At 46.8% G+C, this 23,711-nt stretch overlaps 1 non-coding gene across 1 annotated transcript in view; it reads left to right on the top strand.

Moving 5' to 3' along the window:
* LOC112543990 (uncharacterized) overlaps window positions 1–23,711 on the top strand; it is a 29,063-nt gene that overhangs the window by 2,957 nt on the left and 2,395 nt on the right. Inside the window, exon 2 of the transcript XR_012901673.2 lies at window positions 17,618–17,801. This is a non-coding gene — a transcript (uncharacterized LOC112543990). The remainder of the gene's footprint in view (window positions 1–17,617; window positions 17,802–23,711) is intronic.

Here is a 23,711-nt window from a genome sequence, read left to right as displayed (position 1 = left end):
CCCCCTGTTCCCAGGACCAGGCTGGCGGCTCCCAGGAGCTTGACCGGGACCGCAAGAGGCGGGCACCCGCCTGGGCTAGTGCAGACATCGTGGACCTCGTCCACGATCTCCACACTAGGCACAGGAAAGTGACCAGCTAGGGCAGGAGAGCTGCCAGCCTGGTCACCCAGGAGCAGGTGTGCATGAAAATCAAGGGGGTCCACTGAGACCCCCGACCCTGAGCTCTGAGCTTAGAATGGCTGTACTGGGTCAGACCAAAGGTCCATCTAGCCCAGTAGCCTGTCTGCCGACAGCGGCCAACCCTAGGGACCCTGGAGGGGATGGACCGAAGACAGTGACCAAGCCATTTGTCTCGTGCCATCCCTCTCCAGCCTTCCTCAAACCGTGGGCAGGGACACCACTCCTACCCCCAGGCTAATAGCACTCCATGGACCCAACCTCCATGACTTGATCTCACATCCCTTTAAACTCTGTTCTAGTTCTAGCCTTCACAGCCTCCTGCAGCAAGGAGTTCAACAGGTTGACTCTTTGCTTTGTGAAGAACAACTTTCTGTTACTAGTTTGAAGCCTGCTACCCATTCCTTTCCTTTGGTGTCCTCTAGTCCTTCTTTATGGGAACTAATGAAGAACTTTTCTGTATGCAACCTCTCCACCCAACTCCTGCTTTTAGAGACCTCTATCCTGTCCCCCCTCCGTCTCCTCTTTTCTAAGCTGAAAAGTCTCAGTCTCTTTAGCCTCTCTTCATATGGGACCTGTTCCCAACCCCTGATCATTGTATTTGCCCTCCCCTCTCCCAGCCTCTCTCTTCCCCTCTTCCACCTCCTTTTCCCAGTCTCCCCGAGTTTTGTTCAATAAAGACAGATTCTATTTTTGAACACAATTGTCCTTTATTTTGTACATCAAGAAAAGGGGCTAGGGAAGGGTAAGTGGAAGGAGGTGAGGGAGGAATGGGGTACGAGCCCCCGATGGGGAGGACTGGGCTGGCTCTGTGGGCTTCTGGGGGTGGAAGCTCTCCTGCAGCCCCCCAGTTGCTCCCGCTCCCCAGATGGCAGCCTGCGGCAAGTGCAGCCGGGCTGAGGGCCGAGTGGTGTGATGTGCCCAGTGTGGGTACTCGGGGCACTCCAAGCCAGGACTGCTTTGCAAGCGGGGCACCCCTGAGAACTGTCTGTCCGGGGTGGGGGTCGGGACCCTTTAAGCGCAGCCCTCGGCTAGCCTGAGACAGCATCTCCACGCTCTAAGTCCTCCTCTGATGCCCTGCCGGCACTGCTTCCGGCCATCCTTAACCTCGGTTCAGGGTCCACTTAATGTGGACATGCTAGTTCGAATTAGCAAAACACTAATTCGAGCTAGTTTTTAGTTCTAGACGCATTAGTTCGAATTAGCTTAGTTCGAATTAACTAATTCGAACTAAGTTAGTTCAAATTAGCACTGTAGTGTAGACGTACCCTGAAGGTCCTGAGAACAAGGCTATATTATGGGTACAGCGCCCTCTATCACCTCAATGGCAGAGAATAAATGAGTAGGACTCTGACAAAGAGGGGAAGATATGTGGAAAGTGTGAATATGCAGAACCATCTCAAAGAACTCCAGTTACAAGAGAGTAACCTTCATTTCTTCTCTGAATGGCTCTGCATATTCCCAGTTATAGGACAGTGTTAAGCAGTGCTGAAAATAATATGGAGAGTCATAAATTAATAGACTGAAGCATTGCTCTATCAAATCCAGTATCTGCTTTAGAAGCCAAGCCCAAAACATCATGCCTAGTTAAAGTTATGAACCGAACTCCAGATAGCAGCTCTGCAAATCTCAACAATAGAGACTGATTTAATACAAACAGATGAGGTTTCCGCAACTCCAGTGGAATGTGGATATATTGACCTACACATAGGAGTATGTCCCAGTGAATAACATTCAACAATAACTTAATTCATCTAGAAATGGTCTGGAATGAAAATGCGTACCCCATGTGATTTTTAGGATAACAAATAATCTGGATGATTTATGAAAACTTTTAGTTCTGTCCAAACAAGAATCAAAGACCCGTCTTACATTCAAAGTATGTAAAGCCAATTCAACCTTATTAGAATGTGGCTTGGGTGAAAAAACAGCAAATTAATGAACAGATTGACATGAGAATCTGAAATGACCTTTGGCAAAAACCTGGGCTCAGGCCAAAGAACCGCATTATCTTTATGGAAAATAGTGAATGATGGATCAGCAAAAGGAACATTTAGCTTCCTTACCCTGGTGGCAGATGCTGTAAGAATAATAATCCATTTTAATAGATAAACATTGTAAAGAGCACTCAGCAAAAGGTGAAAAGAGTGGTTTTATTAGGATGGCTAGAACCAAACTGAGATTCCAAGGAAGGACAGAATGTCTTAAAGGAAGATACACAGTAGACAAGCCCTCCATAGATTTCTTAATGGTATTATGTACAAATATCTATCTACAATCAAACAAAGGCAGAAATGGCTGCAAAGTGAACCCTTAACAATGAATCGTGTGATGTAGAAACATATTTATTCTGACATATTCTACAAGAAGTCAAGACCAACCCAAAGATTTTTGTAGTGAATGTGCATTTCTTTTAACTGCCTATTTTGAAAGTTTTAGAATCTGTTTTGAAATTGACAGTATAATATAAAGGTATCTAATCACTTAGACCTAATACAAGATGAACAGATTTCTAATTTTCTTGCAATTCATATAATATACAAAATTATGAAGAGAGTAACATTGTCACTGAAATCTTGGTCCGAAAGAAATCCCAAATAGCTATGTATCAAATAATTTATTCTCCTTTAAAAGCGGGGAAAAAATAGAGGTACCCCCTGACAAGCAAAAGGGAATGTGGGTCAAATTCACTTCTCTGAGTAGAGCCTGCCCACGTTTGAGTTATAGTTTGAGTGTGATTTAAGTAACGCATCGCTCTTCTGTTTCATGGGTTGAATTTTACCCTATATTAAATGGAAAATCAGAAACCTCTGTAGATCTTCCTCCAAAGCAAGACTACTAAACTACAAACAACTAGTTCCAAGGTTGGGAGACAGAAACTTCAATACAGAATAGAAACAATTCTTTGAGCATTAAAAGAGGTCTGTATTCTCCTTTAATTATAATATTCAAATAACTAGTGGTGCCACCTCTTACCATATCAGGCCTGGAGATTGAAACTAAGGAAAGGAAATCCCAGGCTCAATGTCTCTCAGCAACTGTAGCTTAAAAAAGCGTGTCTGCATTTTAATGTAGTTTGTATTCAGTATTAGGAGCCATTTTAATTCTACTTTGCAAAAGATTAAAAGAGTGTCTAAAGGGGATAATGTAAGAATGGGAGGATTATATGTTAATAAAACTAATCCTGCCTATAAAAGGAGACCTGTGAGAATGTGCATTTGGACAAATCCAATTTAACTTTCCTAAGCAGCAGCATTAACTTGACACACCAACCCATAAAACACTTGTGTGAATGGAAAGGACCAGTGAACTAAGGACTTTGAAGAGTGCAACTAACAAAATGCCCCTGGCTTGTTAAAAAGAGATTTGAAATGCTGAGATTTCTAGAGATTGCTGACTGAAATTTAAATGAGTTTTGGGAGGCAGGTGGGTTGAAGACTGGGAATGGGGAGAATGGAAATTCTTCTCAACGATACCTTGCAAAAGAGAAAAAACCTGTGTAAATAGCAGAACATGAGTTCTCACACCACGGATTGAGGCAACTGATAGAAAGCCCAGATCTTGTTGATTTGCCCCTTTTATGTTCAAAGATGAAAATGCTTTGATCCCTATGGGCAGTTCTAAATAAAGTCACTAATTTAGGGTGCGTCTACGCTGCACCCTTGCCTTGAAATAAATGAGATACACAATTTATAGTTGTGCAATTTACATTCACTCAATGTGCAGCAGCAGTCAAAGCAAACAGAATGTTAGGAATCATTAAAAAAGGGATAGATTGCCTCTATATAAATCCATTGAATACTGCATGCAGATGTGTTTGCCTCATCTCAAAAAAGATATATTGGCATTGGAAAAGTTTCAGGAAAGTGCAACAAAAATGTTGGAAGAGGTTCCACATGAAAAGAGATTAAAAATACTGGGACATTTCAGCTTAGAAAAGAATAGACTGGGGGGGGGGGGGGTATGCTAGATGTCTATAAAATCATGACAGATATGGAGAAAGTGAACAAGGAAAAGTTATACTTGTTCCCATGACATAAGAACTAGAGATCAGCAAATGAAATTAAAACAGGTTCAAAACAAACAAAGGCACATTTTTCTTCAGTCAACCTGTGGAACTCCTTGCCAGAGGAGATTCTACAGACCAAGACTTCAACAGGTTTCAAAAAAGAGCTAGATAAGTTCATGGAGGTTAGGTCCATCAATGGCTATTAGCCAGAATGGGTAAGAATGGTGCCCCGAGCCTCTGTCAGAGGCTGGGAATACGTGACAGGAGAGGAATTACTTGATTCCCTTTTTTATTCCTTCCTTCCAGGGTATCTGTCATTGGCCACTGTCGGCAGACAGGATACTGGGCTAGATGGACCTTTCGTCTTACCCAGTATGGCCATTATGAAGATCCCAATTATATTTAGCTCCCAAAAGTAAATATTAAGAGCACTAACCATAGAGTTAGATCAAAATATCATGAGCATTCAGGTAATCATGGCAGAGACCATTTTACAGAGCATACCTTGTACAATACAGAATATACATTTATGGCATAACTTTCAAACATGCTAAGCACTCATATGAATGTTTGACTTTAATGGGAGTTGTGAATGCTCAACACCTCAAATTCAGGTCCTTACTCTGTAGAACACTTTTCACCCAAAATGCTCCAGAATCACAGACCTGATTCTGTAAGTTCAGTGCTGGGGTGACGGGGCGGCGGGGACCACCGAGGCTAGCCCCGCACCCCACACTCGGGCGCCAGATGGCCCGGGCGCCTCAAGACCCGAGCGTCTTTGCCGAGTCTGTTCGGCAGTGGCTGCCGGTGCAGATGCGGGAGGATCCCCAGTGGGCATGCCAGGGAGTGGCGGAAGGACTGGCGAGCGCATGCGCCGGCGTCCCGGGGAAGGGACGATGGCTTCAAAAGGGAGCTCCCAGCCGGGAGAACAGGAGACAGGGACCGGGACCACGAGGCCGTGGGAGGTAGCCGCCCCGGACCAGCCGGAATCAGACTGGACCCAATGGAGCGACGGATACGGCGGTGAGGGATCGGCTCGCCAGGACTGGGTGAGGATAACCACAGGACCTAGTGGGGAGGACCGGTGGCTGGCCCGAGAGGAGGAAGCAGCCCAGGACGGAACCAAGGAGGACCCGGGGACTGGTGAGTTGCGGTAGTAGCCGCGCCCCCCCCCCCCCGGTCAAGCAGGATGTCAGGGACACCTTTTTTTAGGGTCCTGGGCTGGGACCTGGAGAGAGGGAAGGCACAGGTCCCCTTCCACTCGCGGCTGGCGCCAGAGCGGAGACGCAGGCTTCAAAAGCGTGAAAGACTCAGTGGCCCCTGGAAGGAAGGATCTAGACGGGCGGTCCAACCTCCGAGTGGGGAAGGACTCTTGACAAGTGGTGGAGAATGGGGGTAGTGACCTGGAACCCCTAGACTTGAGGGGGGGATAGCGGGAAGAAAAAAAAGAGAAAAAGGACAACGGCTGTAAATCCCAAAACAGGTGAACAGCGTCTCACTGGGGCAAAGAGGAGGAGGCCAAGAGCCATGGACCCCGCTCTGATATTCGAGTGGCTCACAGAGCAACAAAAACAGCAGCATCAGCAACAAGTACAGTTGCTACAGCAACGAGCCGCCCAAAGTCAGGAACAACAACGACAGCTGGTTAGAGCAATAACCCAGCAACAGGAAAGATGGGTGCAGCATGGGGCCAATTTAAGCTGGGCCAGTGCCGTACCCCTGGTAGAGGGGAGCGAGGGGCCGGCAGGGACGGCCCAATTACCCATCAGATTGTGTGTTCGTCCATCGAGGTCGATGAGGATCACCCAGTGTCATCAGTTTGGTTGGGGGTGGGTTCGGAGATGGCTGATTAGTCCAATCCGAGCCCGAAATTGACAGTTACAGTGGGGACATGAAAGATCGGACTGCCAACCGGAGGAAGAGAAGATACCAGCCCTGGACTTGCGAAGAAGACGTTTCTCTGCCGCATAAAGCAGTCTCTTTTGTTCGTGGGCTATTGCACCATCATGTATTCGTCTGCGCCAGGCGGAACGATCAGCAGCAATACTCTCCCAATTTCCAGGATCCATGTTACAGTTCTTAAGGGAGGCCTTACGGGTGTCTTTGAATCTCTTCTTTTGACCTCCTAGAGATCACTTACCGTGTTGTAATTCACCATAGAGCAATCGATCATCGGACATGCGCACAACATGGCCAGCCCATCTGAGTTGTGCCTTGCAAAGCATGGTGTGAATGCTTGTCATATTAGCCTGTAGAAGATCATCAGTATCTGGAACTTTATACTGCCATCTTATCTTCAGCAGTTTCCGTAGACAGTTCAGGTGGAAGTGATTCAGCTCTTTCGCATGACGACTATATACAGTCCAGGTCTCACAAGCATAGAGGAGGGTGGGCAAGACGACCGCCGAGTAGACTTTTAACTTGGTCTCAGTCTTAATGCCTCTTCGATTCCAAACATTAAGTTTAAGCCTTCCAAAAGCTGCACTGGCTCTGGCGATTCTAGTATTCACCTCCTCGTCAATGTTGGCTGCCTTCGATAGAGTGCTGCCAAGATATGTAAATCTGTCCACATTATCGAGCTTCTGGCCATTGACAGTGATGGATAGCTCAGTGTAGTCACAGCCAGGAGTGGGCTGTTGCAGAACCTTGGTTTTTTTGGTGGAGATCATGAGGCTGAAGCTCATGCACGCTGCGGAAAATAGATTCATGTAGTGTTGCATGCCTGCTTGCGTACCTGAGTTGAGGGCACAGTCATCCGCAAATAGAAAGTCACGAATGGTCTTGACCTGAACCTTGGTTTTGGTCTGAAGCCTCCTCAAGTTAAATAGCCTTCCATCAAAACGGTAGCGCAAGTCAATCTCGATATTATTTTCTCTAAAGGCATCAATCAGCACAGCAGAGAACATAAGTCTGAAGAGACTGGGGGCCAGGACGCATCCCTGTTTCACACCGTTTGTGACTGCGAATGGCTCTGAATAATTGCCACGATCTTGGACTCTGGCAAGCATGCAGTCATGGAACTGCTTCATGATTTCAATGAAGGTGTCTGGGCATCCAAATTTGGCCATAATCTTCCAGAGGCCCTCACGACTGACAGAGTCAAATGCTTTAGTTAGATCCACAAAGACAGTGTAGAGCTGGACATTCTGTTCCTGACACTTTTCTTGTAGTTGTCTGGCGGCAAATATCACGTCAGTAGTACCTCGTCCCTTCCTGAAGCCACACTGACTTTCCGGCAAGAGACCTTGGTCAAGGTGCTGTGTGAGTCTGCTTAAAAGTATTCTGGCGAGGACCTTTCCTGCAACACAGAGCAGAGTGATTCCTCTGTACTTGTCACAAGAGTGGCAATTTCCCTTGCGCTTATATAGATAAATAATAGACGCATCTTTGAAGTCTTGAGGAACGCGTTTCTGTTTCCACATCTCACAGAACATTTCAGTAAGCCTCTTAATTAACTTGGGTCCACCAGATTTATAAATTTCAGCTGGAATAGAATCAGCTCCAGGAACTTTACTGTTGGAGAGCAATTCAGTGGCCTTTTGAGTTTCCAGTACTGTTGGAGGATCAGCCAGGCTTTTGTTGATCTCCACCTGAGGTAGGCGGTCTATTGCCTCCTTGTTGATAGAAGAGGGCCTGTTAAGGACATCAGCAAAGTGCTCTGCCCAGCAATTAAGGATCTTCTCCTTATCAGTGAGCAAAGTACTACCATCTGCGCTCAAGAGAGGGGCTGAACCAGATGTGACTGGGCCATACACAGCCTGAAGAGCATTGTAGAAGTTCCTCATATCGTGTTTGTCGGCAAAGGCCTGGATCTCATCGGCTTTCTGGCTCAGCCATGTGTCCTGCATCTCACGTAGCTTCATCTGTACAGTCTGACGTATCTTGGTGAAGGCAACTTTTTTTGCTACAGACTTAGGGTCACTGCTGTAGGCACGATGGAGACGATGTTTTTCATCCAGCAGTACCTTGATTTCTCCACAGTTTTGGTCAAACCAGTCCTGGTGCTTTCTTGTGGTGATGCCAATTAACTCGGAGGCAGTGGAGTACACCAGCTGTTTGAAAGCTGCCCAGCTGGGCTCTATATCAGCATCAGTTCCAGTGGCTTCCAGCTTAAATGCCAGGGCATCAGCAAGTGATTGTTGGACGCCGCTGTCTTTCAGTCTAGAGATGTTTAGGCGCTTTGGGACCCTGATGCCTTGTGGATGTCTGGGGGGCCGAATCCTAAGGTTCATCTTTGAGATGAGCAGTCTGTGGTCCGTCCAGCAGTCGGCGCCACACATAGCCTTGGTCACACGGACATCCTGTCGGTCTTTCCTACAGACTATTATATAGTCGATTAGATGCCAGTGCTTTGAGCGAGGGTGCATCCAAGTTGTTCCGCCTGTCCAAACGTAACAGAACATGGTATTAGTTATCAGGAGATCATTTGTTGCACATGTCCTCAAGAGCAGATGTCCATTGCTATTATAGCTACTAATGCCATATCTACCGATGACTCCCTTCCAGGAATCATGATCAGTACCAACACTGGTGTTGAAGTTGCCTAAGACAATCAGCTTGTCTGACTTTGGTATTGTAGCAATCAGCTCTTCCAGGTCTTGGTAGAATTTGTCCTTGATGTCTTCTGGGTTAGTCATTGTTGGTGCGTAAGCACTAATAAATGTGACTTGCTTTTTCCCAGACAGAGGTAACTTCAGCACCATCAGCCAGTCATTGATTCCTCTTGGTAGGTTGGATAGCTTCTTCACCAGATTTGTCTGCACAGCAAATCCAACTCCCGACTCGCGGCATTCGTCTATCCTTCGCCCACTCCAGAAGAAGGTGTAACCTGCTCCAATTTCAGTCAGCTGTCCTTCCTCTGCCAGCCGGGTCTCACTCAGAGCTGCTATATCAATCTTGTAGCGAGCAAGCTCCTTGCCGACAGACCCGAAAGGAGAACTGCCCTGATTGCCATCTGTATGATCCATGAGAGTACGTATGTTCCATGCTCCAAGAATGAGTGAAGTGTTACTGGTTTTCTTTGTATTTCGACCGCATAAGCGGGATTCCCACCAGCTGCGGTAAGCTGGTCAGGATTGGTGAAGCAGGCATTTTTTAGGGCACCTTTTCTAGCCCCTTCCTCAGACTACAGAGGTAAGCAGCGCTATCCTAAATTGAACTGCTCAGTTGCCCAGGTGGCTGCCGAAAACCATTGCTGCTTCAGATCAGTGGAAGACGACCCTATAGCCTGAGCCACCTGCGTGCAGGTTCGCCACTGCGGCCGCCAGTGTATCCACACCTGCCGTTTTGCAGCTAGCCCATCGCCACAGGACTTAGGGTGAAGGAATGGATGATAACATGGGTGACATTTGATTAAATTTGATTAAAGTGAGGGAGAGTTGCACATCGTCAACCTCACTCTCTCGTCCAAGCTCCATAGCTCCAGTGGCAAGACATAGTCAAGATGGCTGGAATGGAAGCTGGATGCAGTGGATGACCAGGGCGTTCTACGTGTCTTGCCGTGCTCTATGCTGTCCACAAAGCATTGCTGAAAATCGCCTTTCTGCCTGTTGACCACATGGTGATTCCTCCGCGCAGTCCACCGAATCCAGTCTTCACGTGCATTGGGTGACAAGCCCAAAACTCACCCATCAGATTAACAAAGATGGGGCCACTGGATGACCCAGAGGCGTACCTCGTAACCTTTGAGAGGGTGGCACAGGCAGCCTGCTGGCCCAAAGAACATTGGGCCACCCTCCTGGCCCCGTACCTCACAGGGCCCATGCAACTGGCATATAGGAACCTGGCCGCCCAAGATGCCTTGAAGTACTATAAAGTAAAAGAGGCGATACTTGACCAGATCTGGGTCATACCAGAGACCTATAGGCAGAGGTTCCAGCACAAGCGATACCCCAACAGGGCGTGGCCACGGGCCATGGCTCAAAAATTAAGGTAACTGGCCTGGCAATGGCTGGAGCCAGATAAGCGAGATGTTGTGGTGCTCGAGCAATTCCTGCAGGTTCTCCCTGCAGGGGCCCAGAAATGGGTACGCAGGCATCGCCCTTATGGAAAACTATATGGCTGCAGAGACCCCAGGAGTGTCAGGGAGTGGAGAAAGAGATACCCAGGGGAGTGGCCGCCTAGCAGTAGAGGACTGTCAGAAAAGGGCGGGAAAGGAGTGGAGCCCCGATGGGGCCTAGGACGGGGGGTGGTGAGGCGACCTCCAGAAGAGGGAAAGAAGGGACCCCTTCAGAACTCGGGAATGAGTGGGCCCAGGGCCGAGACAGCAGAGGGGGTGACTGCAGAAGGGGGAATCCCCAGAAACACTGTTAACAGTGCGGTCAGGAAGGGCACTTCAAGTGGGAATGCCCCTTCATGGATTGCTCCTTCAGGCAGGGCATACCCTCGGGGGTGCCCCCTTTACCCGACCAAGGAGCTACAGTAACCAGCCAGGTACTAGTGGAGGGGGTGCCGGTCTGGGCTTTGGTGGACTCGGATTGCGGACAGATGATGGTCCGTACGGAATTGATCCTGAGCCCGTCGGGTCCACATTTTGGGTGCGGTGCATCCACGGAGATGTCCAGCCCTACCACACGGCATGGGTACAGATGCAGTGCGAGGGGGCGGAAGGCATCTGCTATGTGGCCTTAGCTCCGCAACTGGCCTACTCAGTGGTCCTCGGAAGGGATTGGCCTGGCTTCCGATGGATTTTGCAGACCTGGAACCAACCGGATCCCGAGAATCGAGAGGAGAGGCTGGCGGCAGTGGAGACCGAGCTGGATTGGGTCACGGACCATGACTTCCTAGAGGAACAGAAGAACGATCTGTCCCTAGTACGAGCCTGGGAGCAGGCCAGAGGACGTGAAGAAGTCGAGACCCCGAATCAACAGGGGGCCACACTTTGAGGTATGAGGGGGGGACTGCCTATATTGCGTGGCCAGGGAGACCGAAGGGCAGGGGGTGGTCTGGCAGCTACTGATACCGGCACACTACCGCAATAAGGTGCTAGAACTGGCCCACGAGAACCCATGGGCGGGGCATTTAGGTTGAGAAGAGACCCTTCACCGGCTTACGCAGTGGTTTTTCTGGCCAGGGATATACAAAGCCATCCAGGACTTTTGTGACTTGTGCCCCACCTGCCAACGGACCTGTTTACAGCTCTGCCCTAAGGCCCCTTTGGTACCCCTTCCGGTCATAGGCATTCCCTTCGATAGGGTTGGCCTGGACTTGGTGGGACCAGTGGGAAAAATCTAAAGCCGGGTTTCAATATATCATGGTCCTGGTGGATTATGTGACCCATTACTCAGAAGCGGTGCCCCTGAGAAACACCACCGCAGCGATGATAGTGGGGGTGCTAGTCAAGATATTCGCCTGGGTGGGAATCCCAAAAGAGATCTTAACGGATCAAGGGACTAACTTAACGTCCCAATTAATCCGAGAATTGTGCAAGTTGTTATGGGTCAAGACCCTGCGGACCTCTGTCTACCACCCCCAGACGGACGGGGTGGTAGAAAGGTTCAACCGAATGTTAAAGGAGATGTTAAGATGATTCTTAGATGAGAAGCCCTGTGTCAGCCAACTGTCAGGGCAGTGTGTAGGTGCTATACACCCAAGACTTCAACTGCTGGGACTGGGGTCCCTTGCAGCGGGCAACCTAGAGGAGGTTGACGGGCGCCCAATAAGTTTACAGAGAGAGCTTATAACACCTTAGATTTCAGCTGCTAGACTTCGTAATTCCTTCGCAGCGGGCAGCCTTGGGGAAAGACTGAAAGGTGCCCCAGTGGATCTGCCACCTGGGAGTGCCACAAATCCAAATGCCCAAACTCTCCCTATATCTGTCCCTTAAGACCGGCTGAAGTTCTTTTAAATTGTGCCTGGTTCTGTTACAGCAACTGAAGGAGTCAGGTTAAAGCTTAAACAGTTACAGGTTTATTGAGGAAGCTTATAAATCATATGGCTGCAATGGCTATTGTTCTATTTCTTAACTGCTGGCAAATATATAATCTTAAAAAAATGGTTACAAAGAAAAAAAATAAAGATAGAAAATAATGGTACCAAATGACAGCTTAGTCTTTAAAGAGCTCTATGCATGCACTAAAACAAAGACACATACAGGTACAATTTTTACCCCCTTCTGCGTCGCTCAGTCCCAGCGTGTCAGGCCAGGATCGGTTCCTCGGAAAGACGAAAATACGAGGTGGGCGTCCCCGTGGAACCTCGGGAGGTCAAAACACCTAACCCGACCAGCAGGTAGTGGGTAGATTAACACTCAAAGTGAGTGCACTGCTGTACCTATCTTTATACCCATTGGGTCACGTATTTCTCTCATCTGTGATGCCAAATGGTGCTGGTCTGTCTTTTGTGACACCAGTTCTTACAAGGGAGTTGTGAACTTAATTTACACTTGTAAGAGAGAGAGTTGAGAGGATTAAATTGGAAGTACTGGAAATTCTTTTCTCAGTGGGGAATTCCTCTCCCAGGGACGACTGTGTGTATTCGTATCAACATGGGTGCCAGCTGGGCACTTCTTGCAGCCTCAAGCTCAGCTTATTGCCTTAATCGTTACTCAGAGTCAGAGAACTCGCATATCCTGATCTCGCATCAAAGCAGATCAAAGCTTAATGGCTATGCTGATTTTCCTTATTGTTCCTTCTCTGCCCTGTATACAGACATCTCAGAGGGCAAGCAAGATTGATGTGACCGAGGGGGGGAGGGGGGGGTCTGTCTGGCTACACCCTGGGAGTGGGATAAGGCCCTACAAGCCCTGCTGTTCGCTGTAAGAGAAGTGCCACAGGCCTCAACCGGGTTCTCTCCTTTCGAACTGCTGTACGGAAGGCAGCCCCTCGGCATCCTAGACCTCATCAAGAAGACATGGGAAGAGCAGGATCCCCGCATACAGGGGACCATAAGCTATATCCTAAAGTTGAGGGAACGGCTAAAGTGGCTTGGCGACTTTGCGAAAAGAAATTTACAGCAAGCCCAAGAGCGGCAGGCCTTCTACTATAACCAGGGCACCAAAATGAGGGAATTCGAAGCCAGGGATCGAGTCCTCCTCCTGTTGCCAATAAGGGAATCAAAATTACTGGCATGGTGGCAAGGACCCTTTGAAATAATGTGAAGGGTGGGGCCTGTAGATTACGAAGTGCGGCTAGAGGGAAAGAGAGCCAGGTCGCAAATATACCACGTCAACCTCCTGAAGAAGTGGAAACCCTGCGAGGCCCTCGTGATAGTACTGAAGCAGGAGGAAGCAGAAGTGGGGCCCCTGGACCGGTGAGATGGAGGGTCTCGCACCCTTAGCTATAGGGGCCGAGCTAACGACCGCCCAGCACTGGGAAGTGGGAGTGATCGCCCAGGAATATGCCACCACCCTCTCCAAGACGCTCGGGAGGACCCAAGCTATTTACCACCACATCTTGACAACCCCCAGAAAGAAAGCATGTGACGCGGTAAGACCCCTACCCCGGAAGATGTTGGACACCCGTCAGGAAAGAAGTCCAGGAAATGTTGCTCCTGGGAGTGATCAAGAATCCCGGAGCAGATGGGAGGAATGCAATTGTACTGGTACTGAAACCAGATGGGTCACTCCGGTTTTGCGTGGATTTTTGGAAGGTAAACGCGATATCCTGGTTTGAGGTGTACCCCGTGCCTAGGGTGGACGAGCTGTTAGATTGATTGGGACAGGCCCAATACATATCAACCATGGATTTAACAAAAGGGTATTGGCAGATCCCTCTTACGCCGTCTTCCAAAGAAAAGACCGCCTTCTCCACTCTGGTTTGTTCCAGTTTAAGACAATGCTGTTCGGCTTGCACGATGCTGCAGCAACATTCCAGAGGTTGATGGACCGAGTCTTACGGAAACACCGGGAAGACGCTGCGGCTTATATTGACGACATCATCATCTACAGCCAAAACTGGGCAGAACACATATGACACCTACGAGCGGTGTTAGATCTTAAGGGATGCTGGCCTCACGGCCAACCCAACCAAATGCCACATAGGCCAACACGAAGTAACATATTTGGGTTATACAGTGGGGAGGGGGAAGCTGAGACGCCCGTCGGACAAGATAAAAGTCCTAGCCGAATACTGCTTTCGGACGACCAAAAAGCAAGTGCGGCAGTAATTAGGCTTAGCGGGCTATTACCAGAGATTTATCCCCCATTTCTCAACCATAGCGACCCCCCTCACGGACGTGACATGGGCCAACCAACCGAAAAGGGTCGTGAAGTCAGTGGAGAGAGAAAAAGACTTTAACAAGTTAAGGACCGCATTGATGGGGGCACCGGTGCTGAGGCAACCAGACTTCTCAAAGGGATTTGTAGTACAGACTGACGCCTCCGCAGTAGGATTAGGGGCAGTCCTGGCCCAAGAGATAGATAGGGAAGAACACCCAATATTATATTTAAGCCGAAAATTGTTCCCCCAGAAGAGGGCATACACCACAATTGAAAAGGAGGGCCTAGCAGTAAAATGGGCAGTCGAGTCCCTTCGTTATTACTTACTCGGGAGCTCTTTCAAGCTAGTAACTGACCACGCCCCCCTAAAGTGGTTGCAGTCCATGAAAGAGGTAAACTCGCGAATAACAAGGTGGTATTTGGCCTTACAACCCTACAGGTTTGAAGTGGCGCACCAACCAGGATGGAATCATAACGCGGACTTTTTTTTCAAGGACTGATGAGCAGGGAAGCAACGGAGATGGGAAAAAGGCAAGAAACTCAAGGGGGGGTGTGACGGGGCGGTGGGGACCGCCGAGGCTAGCCCTGCACCCCGCACTCAGGTGCCGGATGGCCCAGGCGCCTTGAGACCCGAGCGGCTTTGCTGAGTGTGTTCGGCGGCCGCAGGCGCAGGAGGCTCCCCGGCGGGCGCGCCGGAGAAGGGGCAGAAGGACTGGTGAGAGTATGCGCTGGCGTCCCAGGGAAGGGATGCAGACTTCAAAAGGGAGCTCCCTGCCAAGAGAACAGGGGACAGGGACGGGGACCATGAGGCCGTGGGAGGTAGCCGCCCCAGACCAGCCAGGACCAGACCGAACCCGACGAAGCGATGGATACAGCGGTGAGGGATTGGCTCGCCAGGACTGGGTGAGGATAACCACAAGACCTGGTGGGGAGGACTGGTGGCCGTCCCGAGAGGAGGAAGCAGCCCAGGATGGGACCAAGGAGGACCTGAGGACTGGTGAGTTGCAGCAGTAGCCCCCTCGGTCGAGCAGAATGTTAGGGACGCCTTTTCTTAGGGTCCTGGGCTGGGACCTGGAGAGAGGGAAGGCCCAGGTCCCCCTACACTCACGGCTGGCGCCACAGCAGCAACGCAGGCTTCAAAAGCGTGAAAGACTCGGTGGCCCCCGGAAGGGAGGATCTAGACAGGAGGTCCAACCCCCGAGTGGGGAAGGACTCTTGACAGCTGGCTAATACTTATAGCCAGGGCTCGACAAATCACTGAATCTACTCACCAATGGCGAGTAAATTTCAGCTGGTCGCCCCTGTCGCCGGCAATGCGCACATGCACAGTGCGGGGCTGGCGAGTAGGTTTCGCCGTCGTTTGTCAAGCCCTGCTTATAGCTGCAGGAAACTATCCTGAAGTAAGAGGGGCTATAAACTGGTACAAATATGCTAACCTGTTTAAATCAGCTTGTGGGATCAGTTCTATATAGAAAAAGTACCTCATTTACTACTAAAAATGCAGCCAGCTGTAGGAGCAGAATGCAGCAGCTGTTTAACAGATTATTGCAAAACACTTCTATATTCTATTCTTTCCATTACAGATGAGAATACAATTTTCCCTTTATTTAAGTATGTGCTTTGTTTAACAAAAAAAAAAAAAGGTTTAAAACTTTAACTGTTATCCTATGGACTTCGATAGTGTGGTTAGAATAGAAATATTATATGATTGCATATAGCTAAGTGAATGATTCTCAAATCATTTCCCCATTTGCTGTACTGCCAACTTCCAAGGATTCAAGCATGAGTCAATGCCCACAAAAAACATAAGATTTTTATAAATAATACAGTTTGGGATCTTTGTATTTGCATTCTGATTTAGGGACCACTTATTCCAACCTCTCTCCACAATCATGAGGACTAGAAACATGCTAGTTATTTAAAAAAAGAATGGTAGTAGCTGAGATTCTCATGTAATAGCATGACTTCAGGAACCAGGTCTTTAAAAACTCCAAACCCAGATATCATGGGACTCGCCATAAAATTAGAGGAGTTGGTGACTTTGCTAGCCCATTGCATGATCTGATGATTGTGCTTGACTCTAATCGTATCTTAGCCTAAGCAAAACTCAGTTAGGAATTAATTGTAGTATTTCACCCATATCTCCAGAACTCAAATTTCCACTATTCCTGTAAATCCCCATTCTTTTAAATGTAAATGATAAATGATGGTCTCTTCATTCCACTCCTTGTACTGTGGATTATTGATAGTAAACAATTCATCTTCATGCTTAATTTTATTTCAGCTCCACTTTGGTCCTTCAGTTGCATCTTAGTCTCTTCATTAGGGAGCAAGTACCTAACCATTTGAATTCAAAGATAAGATTGATGACATGTCTAAAAACTAGTTAGTAGGAAAACCTTACATATATTCATGAAATGCTGTTCCTAACATATTAAAGGAAAGCTCTTTAAGCTTTATTTTGTGTGGACAAATTGAGTTAATTTTTAATACTGCAAAGATAGTTGCTGAGGGAAATATTTACTCAGAGTGATACTTACTAGGACAGGTCCAGACAGCAAAATTCAAACTGGATAAGGGGAGTTTAAGACTTCTGCTTAAAGAATCATTGTTACAAGCCAAAAAAAAAAACCCAAACTCATGTTTAGATTGCTTGCAGTCGTATCACTTAGGTCTGTGATCTCCTTAATACTTATAAACTAAAAAGGGTCAAGCCAGATCAGCACTAAGCTAGATGCTTCAGAAAATGGTGTTTGACATTGAGTGAGAATCTTCCCCTAGAGTCGGTACTGACCCAATACATTAGTCTGGTGTTGAGGATCTCTCAGCTACCCTATGCATTACTCTAGCAGGGTGAGGTGTCATCTTCTGCATAAAATAGAAGAACAGTTTTCAACTACTTCTGATTATTAAAAATTCTAGGGTGGCACTTCTCATGATGGGCATCAGTCCTTCATAGATTTCAGATTGCCAACAAAGCTAATTCATATAAAGACCAGATTATGTGCTGCAATAGATTGTTAAAAACGTTTGAGGGCCAAGATTTAAAAATGACTAGTGATATTTTGTGCCCAATTTATGGCACTTTAAGAGATCTTAATTTCCTGGGGATTGGTGTGTAGTGTTTTCTGAAAACTGGGCCTTCTTTAAGGTATCACAAGTTAGACACACAAACACTGAAGCAGCCAAAAATCACAATTGGTTCAAAATATACTGGCTGAGAGAACAGAAAATTCATCCTATATCTTTTTCATTATTTTCTTGCTTGAGTTCAGGTTTCCACGGCTTCAACTCTGAATACCTTTTAACCGGTAAGGAGCTACCCCGTGAGCTTTATCTTTCACCAGAGCCAGACCACGTACCACTCAGGAAAAGAAACATTTCCAACAAGCTTGCTGAGGAATACAGGCAATTCAGATTGAATTTAAAGGATACCCCAATGTCAGCAGTAATTGTAAGGTAATCAGTCTTATTCTTTCAGGATGCCATAGACAGAGGTATCACTTTAACAGTGTGATTATATGTGGGGATATAACTAGGAAAGCTATTTTCGGAGAGACTATGGGCTAGATTTTGCTTTCATACTGATGGAAAACAGAAATAAGTCAGTGGAGTTTTATACCTGCAAAATTTGGCTCAGTGTGACAGTTTCCTCTTCCTTTTGCACCGTTTAGAGACTGACAGGTGGCAGTTGAGGCCCCAGGCTTTAAGGGCAAAGGGATTAGACAGAGAGAGCTTTATGAAAATCAAAATCCCAAGCTTACTCAAAACTTCTGCTTTTCTACATGTTTCTGGCAATGAAGTACCTAGAACCAGGTGCTCAGAGGTGCACGGAGAACATTCTAAGAACTTAAGTAGAGAACTTATCAGTCATTAAGAGGGCTATTTCCTTCTTGCTTTGACGCCTTATATATAACCCAAAATTCCATTAGCTCACTCTTCTTGTTTCACATTGCAAACTGTCTGAGCATGTTAGAAGTGTCTCCTCCCATTTAATTTCTCTTTATCCCCTTAATTCTAATCCACTGATGGTTTATCTTTGATATTTGCCTTTGAAAAGTACATAGTGCTGTTATTTCTTATCAAATGTGCCAATGTCCTTTGTAATGTTTCTGACCTACGTGGTGCTCACAGCAGCCCCAGAATTATCTGCGAAGGACATTGACATGCTACAAATTTCCTCTTCCAACATATTAGTGAATAGCTTCTTTTTTCAATGTATCTGGGAGAGTCAGCTGATGAACTGCCCATCACTGACTGATGTTTTTTCATATCCTATTTTGCAACTCTCACCAGAAAGCTCTCTCTCGTATTTTGAGGGGGATGTTACCTTCCCAGTTAGCTGTGTTTTCCAAATGATTTTCCAAGCACACACTGTTCTGTTGTCTGCATATTCTTTCTAGGAAGTATTTAATTTCTGGAGTGTGCTTTTGCACACCCTGTCTACTGTTCCACTGGGTGAACCAAGAACTCTTGCATTTCTGCACGTTATGGAAGAGAGAAAAAGACAGCCACTATGTCATCCTGAGCACACACATTTTCTTGAGCATCTAATTCCTTGCTCTCTTGAGCAGAGCAGTGCTTGCAATTAGCCTTCCAACCAGGAGCTCTGGACAGGACGTTAGCTTTACTAAGGGGGTATGAATGTGAAGTCATGACATTGCAGTTTGTCCAACCACCAGCAATGACTTAATTTAATTTTCTGTTGCCCACACAATCTGGTGCTATCAGATTTAAAAACAGAATTATGGGCAAGACCCAAGAAGACTGAGTTATGCTTCCCTGATACAGGCCTTTGAGAAAATGTAATCTTTTTCCTCTTTACTATTGGGAAATGATGAGGAGGCTCCTTAATGGGCCATTTCTCCTCAATCAATCTTGTGCTGGACCAGGGTAGTACAACTTTTTTATCCTTTGGATTAGGTGGACCTCTGATTCCTACACCAGAGAATACCTGAGATTATTGTGCTGTGCCACATTCAAATGTTCCAGTAGGATGCTAGAACAAGACAACAAAAACTGCAACTTTCCCCTTTGTAGCTTTTCTTGTACATCAGCATTTAGAGATCCACTGGTTCAATTTTGAAACCATGGTTCCTGCTTTTACTGCTTGTCAAACATTCAGCAAACAAGAATATATTCCTGCTTCAGATCAACAAGAGCATTAGCAGCTAAAAGTTCCCTGAGAATCTGGGTCTCGGAGGAGGTTAGAATCATGTCTCATCTTTCTCTTGATGGAACCCAACCACAGCATGCATATATATTAACGTTTCTGGTCCTGAAAGCAGGACAACTTGTGCATGGCAAACTAATTGCCTACAACACATTTGTCTCACTTGAGCCACATCTTTAAAGGCGATTTCCACTCTGATTTTTTTAAGACCTTGTTCTTGGCTAGAATGAATTCTAAATCTTCTGGTCCATGGCAGTCAGGTTGCTGGTCACATCAACTTGACTGCCGTGGACCAGAAGATTTGGAACTATTGATTCCAGACTAGGCACATTACAAATGGCCTTCCCAGTCTGTTCAGATATATTGTAGTTCCTGCTCCAATAAATTGTTTCCACCTGAAAGTCATCTCTCAACTTGGTGGAACTGAAGATAGAATCTCTCATCATGCTACAACGTACAATACTGTCATATCTCCGATGGGAGGTTCCAAGGAATCAATTAAAGTACTGAACAGAATGGGTTTTTACTGGCAACAAAACCTTTTAGACTTGAGGATTAAGCAGATCACAAACAGGAAATGCCTTCAAGAGTTTACTCTCTACTCTCAGGTGAGGGCTGAGCAAGACAAGATTTTGTTCAAAGGGGACCAAACTGTAATCCTAACAGATTCAAGAGCCGACATAGCATGCATACACACTTCACACCTGGGGTATAAACATGCCTGAGAAGGCAGGAAATGTCCTGACTGCCACAGACCAGCACATTTGGAATTCATTATAATTTAATATGTGCAATAAATGCCAAAATATATTGGCCAAGTATGAATGTCCAATTGGGAGCATACATGGAACAGGGTGAGGTATACAAAGAGTGTCGTGATCAACAGAAAGACTCATGAAATTCCAACCCAACTATAGGGAAAGGTTGCAATAGACCTGTTTCCTTTTAATGACAGGAACTGCATGGTCATAGGAAATTTTAATGCTAGCTTCTGAGAGATGGACTATCTAGAAGATTCCAGCAAGAACTATGATCCAGCAACAGAAGGTCCATTTTGCAAGATATGGTATATCTGACACTATGCTTACTGGAGCAGACTTCAGGTAATTCAGCACCAAATGAGAATCTGAGCACAAGATAGCTTCCCTCTGAATAACAAGAAGGCAGAGTCGGCATTTCCCACAAAGCAACAAAGTCAGAGTTGACATTAACTACAGCCAAGAAACCAATGGCGGAGGCAAACCAGACATAAAAGGATCCCTACCTGGCAATCATAGATCACTAGAACTGGAAGGGACCTCAAGAGGTCATCGAAACCAATCCTGTCTTCTTGGCAGGACCCAGTACTGCTTAGACCATCCCTGATAGATGTCTATTTAACCTGTTCTTAAATATCTACAGAAATGGAGATTCCACAATCTCCCTTGGCAACTTACTCTAGTGTTTAACCATCCTGACAGTTAGGAAGTTTTTCCTAAAGTCCAACCTAAACCTCCCTTGCTGCAGTTTAAGCCTATTACAGTACTTCTTGTTCTATCCTCAGAGGCCAAGGAGAACAATTTTTCTCCCTCCTCCTTGCGATACCCTTTTAGAGACCTGAAAGCCACTATCCTGTCCCTTCTCAGTCTTATCCTTTCCAAACTAAACAAGCCCAGTTCTTTCAGTCTTCCTTCATAGGTCATATTCTCTAGACCTTTAAGCATTTTTGTTGCTCTTCTCTGGACCTTCTCCAATTTCTCCACATCTTTCTTGAAAAAAATGTTCAATGTTGGACTATTGAAATACACATTCCCAGGAGTGAATTAATATCCCAACATAGAGACTGATTGGTTGGTGAATCAAGACCTGCTTCACATAAGGGATACTTTGCTATAGCCCAGCAGAACGGACAGTACACAACAGCCGTTACAAGCATGCCAATCTAAGTAGGCAATTCATCACTACAAAGGAGCCAGAGTGAGTCTACACAGCACCCTTACCTCAAAATAAAGCATCATTCTGACAGGTCCCTTAACCCTCATGGAGTGAGGGTTACAGGAACGCCAGAATAGCACACCTGTGATTTCAGAATATATTTTGAAATAGCAAGTGCATTTAAAGACACAGAATTGCTATTTCGGGATACTTCCGGTATCCTGAAATAGCCCCACAGTTTAGACGTAGCCCCAAAGACCTGAGGCCACTATGTACAGGTGAGCAGCTCTAGGTCTAACCATCAAATAGCCATACAGCGCAAAAGGCAACAGTTCAAGTTGCAGTGGGAGGTAGATACAGATTCAGAACAATAGCAGAGATGAAACTGAAGAGAACTGCTGAACAGTCGCAGACAATAGGGGCCAAGGCCAGGACCTGTAGGATGTATAGACATCTCTGATGGAAAGTCAAAGGAAATAAGATATATGAGCAATGCACAGGCATATAGGATGTTGGTTAACTGAATGAAGGCATCAATGAGCACGTTCTCTGCAAAGTCATTACACAGACAAAGTGGGAGACAGATTTGAAGACTAGCACACTTGAAGGTCTGAGAGACTTATTACGTACTAGTAATCTCTGACCCCAGGAAACGCTTGCTTGCACAAAAGACAACAAAAATTGTTAAAGGAAAGATGTAGCAAACTGTATGGAACTTGGAGGGAAGAGCACAGGTTGCAGGAGGAAAACCTGTGGTGGAGGCACCACAAATACACTTCTTATGCACATGGCTAGAATGGTAGCTTCAGTATTTGAGTAGTTTTCTGAATACTGTTGGTTTAGTTTTAGAAACATGGAATCCTTCATGATATTACTTAGCATACAGTACATGAAAATGTCTACATCCTTACCTGCAGACTTCCTGATTCTCCTGGTTTGAGAGGTATAGATGCCATGGAGCAGGGGTTCCCAAACTTTTTGACATGGGGACCAGTAAATCCATACACGAACTTTTGGAGAACCGGTAACATTCATCTGCATATTCATTAATCAAATGAATATTCAAATAAGTTGTTTCTGGTCCTCCCAAAACCCCCAGTGCCAGCTTTAGCAAAGCTTTTGATATGGTCACCCACAATATTCTTGCCAGCAAGTTAAGGAATATGGATTGGATAAAATGGACTATAAGACAGACAGAAAGCTGGCTAGACCAGGGTTTCCCAAACTTTTTACTTTAGTTGGAACCCTTTTTTTTTCCAGTACTGTTTTTTGTAGTCCAAAAATATAAACACATAAAATACAAACTGAGAAAATACCAGACATATAACACGTCTGGCATTTTCTCATTAGGTACGTTTTATTATTACTAAATGTATCAGTTTGTAGTTTCAAACTGCCTGGCTGGTAAATGTGCTCAGGCTACATGAGTGTGTCTACCAGCCAGACACTTCGCAACTATTTGAGGGTGTGTGTGTGTGGGGGGGAACAATAGAATCCCTGGGCCAGACTAACTCGTGCTTTGCGGGGGAGGTTAAAGAGGGGCAGCGCCCCGAGATCTGCATATGGCTGGGTCAGTCCCGCTCCCTGCCAGCCAATTCACTCACCCCTCCCTGCTTCCCCCCTTCCCCCAACCCCCTCCCGGACAGCCAGTTCTCCCCTGCTTCTCCTCCCAATCTCCCTTGGCCAGCCCCGCTGCGCGCATCCAGCCCTGCTTCCAGCGGCCGCTTCCCTCCCCCACCCCATCTTCCCCGGCCAGCTCTCTACCCCTGACCTCGTGCCCCCTGGCAGCCCTGCTTCCACCGGCCCCCCCAATCTCCCTGCCCCACCCCGATTCCCCCGTCCAGTGCTGCTTCCGGTGGCCGGCCCTCCCCTAGCTAGGACTCTGCCGGGAGCCGGAACAACCGGCTGCAGACTCCGCCCAGGCCGGCCGAGGGCTTGGGGGACCCGGCGCCACACGGGCGCTCCGGGAGCGCAGAACACTCTGGCAACCATGCTGAGGCCCAATAGTTTTTTCCTGTGGCCCAGTACTGGGGCCGTGGCCCATAGTTTGGGAAACGCTGCCATGGAGGTATCATCAGATCTGCTGTGCTGGAAGCTGGTACAACCAGCTTCTTTAGGATCAGAAGGGTTTTCCAACAACCTGACTGCAAAGCCCCAAGCTCAAGATCCACTAAACTGAAATTCATGTGATTGATACACTTCTTAGCTTAGGTATCGGGTAACAATCAGAACCTGGAGCTTCAGGTATGTAAATGTTGGAAACACAACTGGATTGTCTTTTT

This window comes from Pelodiscus sinensis, chromosome 2 (assembly GCF_052426305.1).
Source record: "Pelodiscus sinensis isolate ZL-2025 chromosome 2, ASM5242630v1, whole genome shotgun sequence".
Taxonomy (NCBI): domain Eukaryota; kingdom Metazoa; phylum Chordata; order Testudines; family Trionychidae; genus Pelodiscus; species Pelodiscus sinensis.
Note: the sequence above shows the minus strand (reverse complement) of the source record. Positions and strands in the feature narration are given on the sequence as shown.